The sequence below is a fragment of the Tiliqua scincoides genome, chromosome 2, assembly GCF_035046505.1.
Source record: "Tiliqua scincoides isolate rTilSci1 chromosome 2, rTilSci1.hap2, whole genome shotgun sequence".
In the NCBI taxonomy this organism is placed as follows: Eukaryota; Metazoa; Chordata; class Lepidosauria; order Squamata; family Scincidae; genus Tiliqua; species Tiliqua scincoides.
Window position 1 is genome coordinate 230,488,810 of NC_089822.1, and position 11,351 is coordinate 230,500,160.

General features: G+C 45.0%; 1 pseudogene; it reads right to left on the bottom strand.

The window, feature by feature from the left end:
- Positions 1–2,870: 2,870 nt before the first annotated feature.
- Positions 2,871–2,990, bottom strand: LOC136642555 (5S ribosomal RNA; annotated as a pseudogene).
- Positions 2,991–11,351: the final 8,361 nt, after the last annotated feature.

Sequence of the window (11,351 nt, forward strand, 5' to 3'; positions counted from 1 at the left end):
AGGTAGCAGAAGATGAACTGCAAATGCTGTTAGACAGACTCCCTGTCCAGGCAACACACATGTAGGGTGAATATAGAGAGAGGCTTTGGGGGGGGGAAGGTTTGTATCCTGCCTCAAGGGCCTCACCCCAACCTGCACACTGTCATCATAACTTGCATATGTACATATAAGATATGGCTATTTGCAGGTTGGGGGTGAGCTCAAAGGGCACCAGATTATGATTTTGTGTGGATTTCTTGCCTGAATTGAGTGAGCCTCAGGTTACATTTTCAAACAAAAAGGAAGCAAATAAACAAGGACTTGTTGCTGCCCTCTTATTCATTCAGGACAGCTCCATTCTGGCAAATGCAAACACAATAAACCTGGATACATGAAACTGCCAGCAGGATGCCTGTATGTGCATTCACCAAATACACTTTAAGTGACTGGACAAGGTGCAAATCCACCGTGCTACGTTTGCTCAATGGCAAAGATATGTTTGCCCAAAGAAATCCATTTTGCAGTCATGGAAAATGGTGATACAGGCCAGTCCCGGGACTGTTTAGGAACTGCCCTCACCTTGTAATGCCCTGCTTGTAACGGCTGCTGGCACATCAGAAAGCTCCAGAATACACCTGATGGCAGAATACACTCAGCAGAAGTGAACAGGCAGCTTCATGGGAAGGGTCGCTGTGGGCCTGCAGTGCCTTAAGGAGCAAGGTGCCAAATAACCACATGACTTCTCTATCAACATAGTTAATACTTCTGAAGTAATTAAAGAAAAGGTAACCACGGCTGGGAACTCATTTAGCATTTCTAGGCTCTCGCATCAGGTTTTCAGGCACTGATTTTTTCCCATGCCTAAACAAAACCGCCTCAGAACATCCATTCCTTTCATCTTTCTTCATATACAAAAGAAGGAAGTGTGTGGAGGCAGAAGCCAGCTTTCTTATTTCTCATGAGGTTGCTAACTAGTGCCCTTTAGCAAAATTAGTCAAGGAGAATGATTGCTTTGCAAGAAATTCTGTGCAATCATTATTTTGCCTAACTCCTCTGCTCGGCTTCAGGATCAACTCAGGTGAACTAATTTTTTGCTCCTTAATGATTAATGTTTCATATTAATATAGCCATAAGGAGGGCAAGGCCAAGAAGACTGTGTTTTCATTCCCTAGCATAATTACGTCTCACTTGAAGAATCTTATTGTAATTCCAGAATGGAAGGGTGGATATTTAATAAGAACAAGATTCAGATTTTCCTTATTTTTCTATCAATGGCAGTCAAAAATGCAACTGGTAAAGCAGGACAATCCCTGCTGCAGTTTCAGTAGTTGAGTACAGAGTCTCATTACTTGCAAGGGTTCCATTCCCAGAACTCACATGGATGGCAAAAATTGCATTAAAGCAAATCCATTTAAAAAACCACATCCCTTTGCTGGGTGATTTAAAAACAGCCTTGCTGACCTTTGTGATGTAAGACAGAGTCATTAGGCAGACAATCCATCAATCAGTCTCTCTCCAGGCACTTAGAAAGGCTTCACTCCCTCCCTTTACCCAGAGCAAAAGAATGCAAAGTGATTATCTTTCTTTCATGGGCTCACAGGGAAGGAAGCGAGTGCCTTGGAGTGAAGCTGTTCTAAGTGCCTGGAGAGAGAATGATTGATGGATTGTTAAACAACTTTTTTCCCTTAATTTGAAGGGCTTTCACATCTTGTTGAGAAAAAACCACAGGTGAAAAATCCATTGATAATTAGGTTATACTTGTACTTCGTTCCCAAAGGCTATTACAGAGATTCACCAATGGAGTGTTATCTTTAGATGCAGTGGAGTCATTCAGGTACAGTTGTTACCAGGTGTGCTCTGAGACACATGTAACATGCGCACATGGAGGAGTTTGACTGCATGTGTAGTAGTTCATGCCACACCTCACTGGACATGAAATAAGGATAAGACAAGGCAGTGGCGTCACTAGGATTCGCATCACCCAGTGTGGGAGGCCTGCGCTTCACCCCATGCAGTGGGCGGGGCAATGCCCCAGGTGGTGGGCAGGGTGATGTACCATCACTCCACCCCCACTGGTTTTTGGCTGTACTTTTTGTTAGAACATAGATATTTCAATGTGGTTTGTTTCATTGCATTCTGCATGAAATTGATTGATATATAACATGATGGTATTAGTCCTCCAAACACTGATTTTAGTGATTTTGAAAACTTGTAGAGTCACACACATGCACCCCGTGTCAACTTGCTAACACCTTATTGCAGCAGTTCTCAAACTTTTAGCACTGGGATCCACTTTTTAGAATGACAATCTGTCCAGGACCCATTGGAAGTGATGTCATGGCCAGAAGTGACATCATCAAGCAAATTAAAATAAATAAGTATAAATAATTAAATTAAAATAAAAGAAATAATTAAATAAGGGGGAGCCAGTCCTGCTCCACTAAGTGAATCTACTCTGAAGTAAGTTCTGTTGTGGTCAATGGAGCCACAAAAAAGTGTGGGTAGAATTGCAGCCTGTGAGCCCAAGCCTATGCATGTCTACTCTGAAGTAAGTCCCACAGTGGTCAGTGGGGCTTACTCTCAGGAAAGTGTGGGTAGAATTGCAGCCTGTGAGCTCAAGCCTATGCATGTCTACACAGAAGTAAGTCCCATAGTGGTCAATGGGGCTTACTCTTGTTGCAGGTTCAGGCAAGGATGGAAGTGGACACCAAGGAGGGTTCAAGGAAAACAAGCTTTTATTCTCAGCCGGCTGCTGGTCACAGAGAAATATCTTCCAAAGTCTGTGACACCTGGTTTCTCTGGGGCTTTGGGTTGATATATAGAATAAATCCTCATTGTAAAGCATTGACTAGACTGGTTGGCAACCTTCAGTCTCGAAAGACTTTGGTATAAGCCTACAGCACCCAGTATTCCCAAGCGGTCTCCCATCCAAGTACTAACCAGGCCTGACCCTGCTTAGCTTCCAAGATCAGACGAGATTGGGCATGTGCAGGGTAACAGTTGCTGTCAGCAAAATGCAAATTGCAAAGCATTGGATACATTCTTGATTGGCAAACAGCATAGCACGTGAAGCTTGTCTCTGCCCACATATCTCACTACTCAATTTCTGCTCCGCATATTTGGCTAAATATGGCACTTTAAATATGTGAAATCTTTCTGCCAAAAGTCCCATCTCTTCCTCCCTGCATTGGCCAATAGCACGCTTGCAAAAGTCTCTTTTCTCTTCCAACCACCTGTCTGTTGCAGTTAAGCAAGCAATTTCCTGTTTTATTTTTTACTGCAAAAGTTCTATAGAACAACTTCTTGCGGTCAGAGCTTGGTCAGCAACACCCTTTCCCCTGTAGACACAAAAGGCATTCAAGGGGCATCTTCTAAAATATCTTGCTGACCCAAGCAGCTGAATATAGGACCTACTTTGGCCAAGCACCCTGCTTATGCTCACAGCAAGGCCCAAACCGGGCTCTGAATGGGTTCAAACACTCTAAATTCTAGGGGGTTCCCTCACACTCTCAGGAAAGTGTGGGTGGAATTGCAGCCTGTGAGCTCAAGCCTATGCATGTCTACTCAGAAGTAAGTCCCATAGTGGGCAATGGAGCTTACTCTGTAGTCTGCCTGCAATAACACCCCCCCCCCCAAAAAAAAAAAAATCAGTGAGATTTCGAGCCCTTCCCAGTGCCCAGTTTAAAGTTCTTCTATTTCAGGCATATCCATATAAGGACCCACCTGGCTTTGCAAGTGCAAGTGAGGAAACCATCCTGAGGTAGCTCCCACGCTAGTGTCAGAAGGAGCTCTTGGTTATGTCAGAAGTCTGAGCTCATACAGGAGGCATCAATGCTATACTTACACTAACATTAAGTTGAATGCTAGTGTGAGAAGCTGAGACATGGATTCCTCCATGTCACTTCAGATCCCAACATTACCAAGCAGTACAGGAAAGAGTCATAAAAGCCCTGCTGGATCAGTCCAGCATTCTGCTACCCAGAGTGTCCAACAATGCCTTTGGGAAGTCCACACATAGGGTATGTAGGTGACGTCCTCCCAGCAAAAGACATTTGGTGGCACACTGCCTATGAATCCGCAGCTCTTATTTTGTCATAGTGAGCAATAGCCTTTGGGCTGTATCCTACAGTGTCTCAGAAGAAGTTTTGTTTGCACAAGAGAGAGTGATCTTCACTGATTCTCCCTTTCTGCTGCAGCCTCTGCCATGCCACAAGCCTGGCAGTTCTGGAGATCTTTCAAACTTCAGGAGCAACTGAGGGGAAGAGAAAGTAAATCTGCAAACGTTGCCCCTTCACCCTCGCATGAGTGTTGGGAGAGTTAGGACAGACGAAATAAAATATTTCTTCACCCAGCATGTAATTAGTCTGTGGAACTCCTTGCCACAGGAAGTGGCAATAGCCTTTCACCTAGATGCCTTTAAGATGGGATTGGACAAATTTCTGGAGGAAAAGTCCATCACAGGTTACAAGTCATGATATGTATGTGCAAGCTCCTGATTTTAGAAGTAGGCTACCTCAGAGTGCCAGATGCAGGGGAGGGCACCAGGATGCAGGTTGTGTCTTGTTGTCTTGTGGGCTCCCTGAAGCATTTGGTGGGCCACTGTGAGATACAGAAAGCTGGACTAGATGGGCCTTTGGCCTGATCCAGCAGGGCTCTTCTTATGTTCTTATGAATTAAAGGTCTTCCATTTGCACAGCAGCACCTAAAGAATCAACCCCAATGATGGACCTTGCTGTCAAGGATCCCATACCACTAAAAGCAGAATCTGAAGGAAACCTCAGGCTCCAGTCCTTAGCAATTATAGCCTAGTTCTCATTTCACCTTTTTTGAATTCTAATAGACCCGTAGTCATCCCAGCCAGCTCTCCCCAATCAAACACTTTTGGCACACAGCAAAGACTGGAGGGCGCTGTGCACCAGTTTTCTTAATAGCACTGTTTGACGTTGCTGAGAGTTAATATAATAAGAACCTAAGCAGCCAGACACATAAATTGTTTAGTGCTGTTTCTGCAGGGTGTCTGCCAGGTTAGCAGGGTTATGAACTCTGCTTCTTACCGTCACCCGATGAGGATACTCAGAACAATTTCATCATTTTTTCATTTTAACCTCAGAATGATTGCCAAGCCAATTGAGAATGTTTCAGCATAGACTCAAATTGCCATTCAACTTACACAGGAACTAATAATTCTCAGAAGACAAGTAGGAGGAGTCCTTGGTATCCGGAACTTCTGGGTCTGTCCGTCTGTCTCAGTAGTTTCTCCTATGTACAGCTATGTACAGTTTCTCACGATGTACAGCAGTCAGAAGGCACGCCTATTCTGCAAGGCACAGATTTGATTTAAAAGTGTATAACTGCACGTGAGCAGAATGGACTACTAATTTTTTTAGACAATACTGCTTTCAATTGTTTTATACAATCCTACATTTTCTGTAGTGATATTATTGTGACAGACAGACAGACATGTTTCTGTTCCTCTCTCTGTTTCAAAGAATATAAGTTCACTTTGACCCAGAGCATTGTTAATGTATGCTTATTAAATTGCAGCCATTAGGGACCCTGAATACCTTTTCTACATAACTGCACCCTCGTACTACAAACAATAACCCTTATAAAATATCCTACTTTTACATTAAATTGGAGTCATTATCAAATACATGTCTTTTTAAAAAATGCATTTAATTGGTGTTATTTAATTTGACCCCAAAATCTCAGAATAGTAATATCTACAGAATAGTAATTATAGAGCTACATTATATAGCCACTTGGTTTTCTTTCACTGCAGCATAAAAATAAGCTGTGGCAGGAGGAGATGTTATGGCCAGGAGATATTATTTCAGGTATGAGTAAAATCAGACCTTAAATATCATGTAGCTTTAAACTGTCACTTAAAAGGAAATATTTCATTTGTCAGTAACCCAAACCCTCCAGGCAGATTAACGCCCTGACTGTAAGACTTGGGAAGTTGCTCTAGGACGAAGGCACTCAACTCCATTCAGAGTCTGAGGCATTCAGCAGCAGATTTAAAATTACCAGAAGCAAAACGTTCAGATGAACTGTGGGAAGAAGTTACAGTCGGAAAAAGGTCAATGCGTTCTTTAAAAAAACCAAACACTACTTACATGTCAGGTAGCAATAAATCATCAACCCACTTATTCAGGATACTTACAAGAATGCCAAATCAGCAGATACTGTCAAAGTTCAGAAACTGGCTTGGTAGCTTGAACGATCTCAGCAACGGAAACATCACAAGTAAGAGCCAATCAGCAGCAGTGTAGCTTACAGAACTGTCAGTGGGTTCACCCAAATTCACATGTAACATAAGACTGGGTGAGCTCTGCAATCTCTTCAGACATTACATCAAAGCAGGAATCAAAGGTATAAGGCACTCATGCAGCTGCAAGCCTTATAGTTCAGTTTAGTCACAAGAGTGCAAAATGTGACTAGGCTAAACTCTGTGTACACACCTACATGCTTTTATAGACATAGATCTCATATCTCATGAGATTAACTTCAAGAGATCACAGTCTGAAGGTAGGCATGCATAACCACAAGATCTTATCCAATTTGTAATGCATACTAAAGTTCAGATCCTAAGACTCAACTGCACTACATAGTTCAGCAGTGAACAGTATACGGCAGAAGCAACTGACTTGCAGAGAATGTTCAGAGTTCTAACAATGTATAGATGTTTTCACATTTTATGCACAGTTCTGTGGCAAGAACTGCTTGCCACAGAATATGGTGATGGCATCTGGCTTCAATGCCTTTAAAAGGGTATTGGACAGATTTATGGAGGAGAAGTCCATCCAGGTTACAGTCTATGACCATTAATATGCACCCTCAGCTTTTAGTGGTAGGTAGTCTTCCTCTGAATGCCAAATGCAAGGGAGTGGCAACAGGATACCAATATCTTCTCTGTGTATTCCCTGAGACATCTGGTAGAACACTGTGAGATGCAGGAGGCTAAACTAGATGGGCCCTCAGTCTGATCCAGCAGGGCTCTTCTTATGTTCTTTGTTTTTGCCACATTTAAAAAAAAATAGGAGAGAAAGAAGAAGAAATCTGATGAAATTTCCTGGATTTTCCTGAGCTGGGTAAAAAATGCAACCTGTTGAGATTATACTGGGAGGGAAGGGAAGCGCAGGCAGAGCACAGAAGCGTATGGGAAAAATTTCATGAGCCTCATGTGCGCATCTGAATCGACATGGAACTTTGGACTGGGAACAGGGGCTGTGTTTTCTTCTCAGGCTTTTTGAGAATGCTTGCTTACAGGCCAATACAGTCATTGACAAATGAAGTGTTTAGGATGCAGCCACATGCAGGAAACAATCGCTGATCAGCATCTTCCCAGATGTGCCACCATTTGCGATGGCCATGACTGGAAGCTACGTGGCTGTGTTTATCTGTGTCTGGGAATGCTGCTCCCTCCGCACAGCTTCAGGGTAGTTGAGCTGCTTGCCAAAGACCAACTCCATAGTGCAACTGGCCCTCCAGGAAATAAACAGAGGATGATATGCTTGGCTGTCACAGTAGGCACTTGGCTAATTTGAAACTTTTTTGAACTTTTAAATTTTTTTACACCCCCATTTTGGCCATTGGGCAAGTTTAAACCAACTACCCCCAGAAATTGGAAGCTTTTCCCACCCTCTGGAAAATATATCAACCCTATAAGAAAAGGGTTGGACTGGATCCCACCTCCATTCTACTGTGCTTCCCTGGGCTCTGGATGATGTCAATGAAGAAAACGCTCAGTATGAAAGAAGGAGCCCAGCTGCATTCAAGCAGACAGTAATTCAACATTATTACTGGAAAGAAAGAATGGCCAAGGGACCATCGCTTAAGACGGGGAAATAAAAATTAATGGGTTTTATTTTTATTTTCAGCCATTAGATGTGATCTGAGAAGAGTCAATTACATTGTTGCTTCCTGTGGGAAACCTGTGTGCAGTTAATTTGCATTACTGTTCTAGTTAAACCTTACTGACAATGACTGCATTTATACAGGGGCGACAATACCAAGCTCACCTTGCTAAAGGTTTGCAGAAAAAATGAGATACTAGCATTTTAACCCAACAGGAAGCATCTGCAAGATTTCCTGCCTGGTTTGTACTTTTTCAGATCCTAAGATGAAGCAGATACCCCCCACCCCCACCCTACAATGGCAACATTGTCTGAAAAGCAGTGATGGAGAAAATGAAGCCATGGTTATTTTCAACAAATCGTATTGTTATTCACCCCAGGTCTAGAAAAACTCTTGTAATTAAGTAATCTACACATACACATTGGAGACTCCATATGTTGGCAACCTTCAGTCTTGAAAGACTATGGTATTGTGCTCTGAATGGTGGTTCTGGAACAGCGTCTAGTGTGGCTGAAAAGGCCAATTCGGGAGTGACAATCCCTTCCACACTGGGAGTAAGTGCAGTCTGTCCCTGGTCTGTCTCCCTGGCTATGGGCCTTCCTTCTTTGCCTCTTTGCCTCAGACTGTTGGTCAAGTGTCTCTTCAAACTGGGAAAGGCCATGCTGCACAGCCTGCCTCCAAGCGGGCCGCTCAGAGGCCAGGGTTTCCCACTTGTTGAGGTCCACTCTTAAGGCCTTCAGATCCCTCTTGCAGATGTCCTTGTATTGCAGCTGTGGTCTACCTGTAGGGCACTTTCCTTGCACAAGTTCTCCATAGAGGAGATCCTTTGGGATCCGGCCATCATCCATTCTCACGACATGACCGAGCCAACGCAGGCGTCTCTGTTTCAGCAGTGTATACACGCTGGGGATTCCAGCTCGTTCCAGGACTGTGTTGTTTGGAACTTTGTCCTACCAGGTGATACGTCAGAGCGCATGTGGAAAGCGTTCAGTTTCCTCTCCTGTTGTGAGCGAAGAGTCCATGACTCGCTGCAGTACAGAAGTGTACTCAGGACACAAGCTCTGTAGACCTGGATCTTGGTATGGTCCGTCAGCTTCTTGTTGGACCAGACTCTCTTTGTGAGTCTGGAAAATGTGGTTGCTGCTTTACCAATGCATTTGTTTAGCTCAGTATCGAGAGAAAGAGTGTTGGAGATCGTTGAGCCAAGGTACACAAAGTCATGGACAACCTCCGGTTCATGCGAAGAGATTGTAATGCAGGGAGGTGAGTCCACATCCTGAACCATGACCTGTGTTTTCTTCAGAGACTCCATATACACAGCAAAATAATTACGTAATGGGTTGTGTAATTCTTTTATAAGAAGACAAAAACGGAAGGAGTCATGTTTGAACCAAATACCAGAGGGTTAGCTGTGCAAATCTGTTGCAGAAAAACCAAAGAAGTACCACCTTAAAGACTAACAGTCCAATCCTAACTTCTCACAAGGCAATGTGCTGACTCCAGTGCAACTTCCACTGTATCCTGCAGGGGAGTTTTGGCATGTTGAGTCCTCCTTGGAGTAAGGAAACATTTGTCCCCAGGGTAAGCCCCAGCAGCTACCATGTGTCAACTCGGACCTCCACCAGCAATATCATAGGCACAAGTCTCTATTAATCCGTGAAGGCAGACTGGGCATGGGAAAGGGGTTAGGATTTGGTGGGCATTACTGCCGCTGAACCTACCTCCTTCCTCAGTCCAATCCACCTTCCTCACCCCTCACTATCTCCTCCCTGTTACACCTCCTGCCCCACTCCACCCTCCTCATCTCCCTTCAGACCCCTGCGCTGCCTTACCTGCTCCAGTGAGCATTCAATGTCTATCTTCACATGGACCCACTTGCCCCTGGTGGAAGCAGCCAGGCCATGCACACTAGCACTGTCATGTTTGTGACAGCCGTAAAACTGTTTACACCAGCAGGACACACATTTTGCTGGTATAAATGGCCAATAGGATTGGGCTGTAACTCATCGATGGCCCAATCCCATGAACCTTTTGCAATAGCGGAATGAATATTCTGCTTTCACAAAAGGCCCTGCACCAGTGGAAATGTCATGCCACTGATGCATGTGACAAATCTACTGGCAGGAAGAGACAGTGGCACCACATGCACTCACTGAAATTGACTAGATGGTCAGCTGGTGCCATTTAGTAGGAGTAGGCTGGAATAGGCTGTGAGCATGAAGGGGAGTAACAGGGTGTTTGGGGGGAGAACAACAACAACAACAACAACAGTATTTATATACTGTTTTTCAACAAAAAAGTTCACAAAGCGGTTTACAGAGAAAATCAAATATCTAATATCTAATGGCTCCCTGTCCCAAAAGGGCTCACAATCTAAAAAGTTGCAACACCAGCAGACAGCCACTAGAAAAGACACTGCTGGGGTGAGGTGGGCCAGTTACTCTCCCCCTGCTAAATAAAAGAGGAGCACCCGCTTGAAAAAGTGCCTCTTTTGAGAAACCGATGGTATGTCAGGGGAGGGAAGGGGTGGATCTGGCAGCAGTCATGCACTCTGAATCCTATATCAGTACCCCTCCCAGGAATGCTCCCTGTCTTGCCTTGGACTTATACCAGCTCCATAGCTGGCAAGGGTCAAAGAGACACATAGGCTGCCAGAAGGCCTGCATGGAGTTAAGGCTGCGGTTTACAAACTCTCCAGAAGTTTGAAACCCTTAATAAGTTCTTGCAAGGGAGGGGAGGGAGGCAGCAGGGGTGAGGAGGAAGGCAGCGACGCGATCCCCAGGACTGTGCCACTCAGGGGGGCTACATGGACTGGGCTGCAGGGACTGGCGATCGCTCCACTTTCACTTTTCCTGACCTGGGGGGCCCTGCAGAGGCTTGCGCAGGGCTCCCCACACCCCAGGAAGGCTGCTGCAGAGACTGGTAGGTGCACCCCAGTCCCTGCAGCCCCAACAGAAGTGACAGTGGAGCTATCGTGTTCCGCTTCCGGTTTAGTAAAGGTGGGGCGTGATCGCCTCACTTTCACTTTGGAAGCCTCGAGGAGCCCTGCAGACAGCCGCGCAGGGCTCCCCGCACTCCCAGGAGGCTGCAGGAGGCTGTGGTGAGTGCAGTCAAGCCCCTGCAGCTCCCTAAGCAGCACGGTCCTTTGGATCGCGCCGCTGCCTCCTCCCTGCCTCCTGGCTGCTCCCGCACCTTAAGGGCAAAGAGGCCAGGGCCCTCAGGCTGGGGCGTCGTGACGCCCCAGTCTGAAAACCTCTGAGTTAAGGAAACAAATTTTTTTACTTAAATAAGTTTTTACTTACTTCCAGTTTGCCTTCTGTCATAACTTGAAGTGCAGCCTCCATCAGCTGCATTGCATACTATGGTGCAATGGAGGACAAGATTGGGCTCTGATGGTTTTATGCTCTAAGGTCCAATTCATCCGATGTAAGTAAACTAGATGGTTTGCACCCAACTGGCCCACCTGCTAAGATACCAGTTTGTGCCCTTTTTTGTTTCCTCTTCTCTTTTCT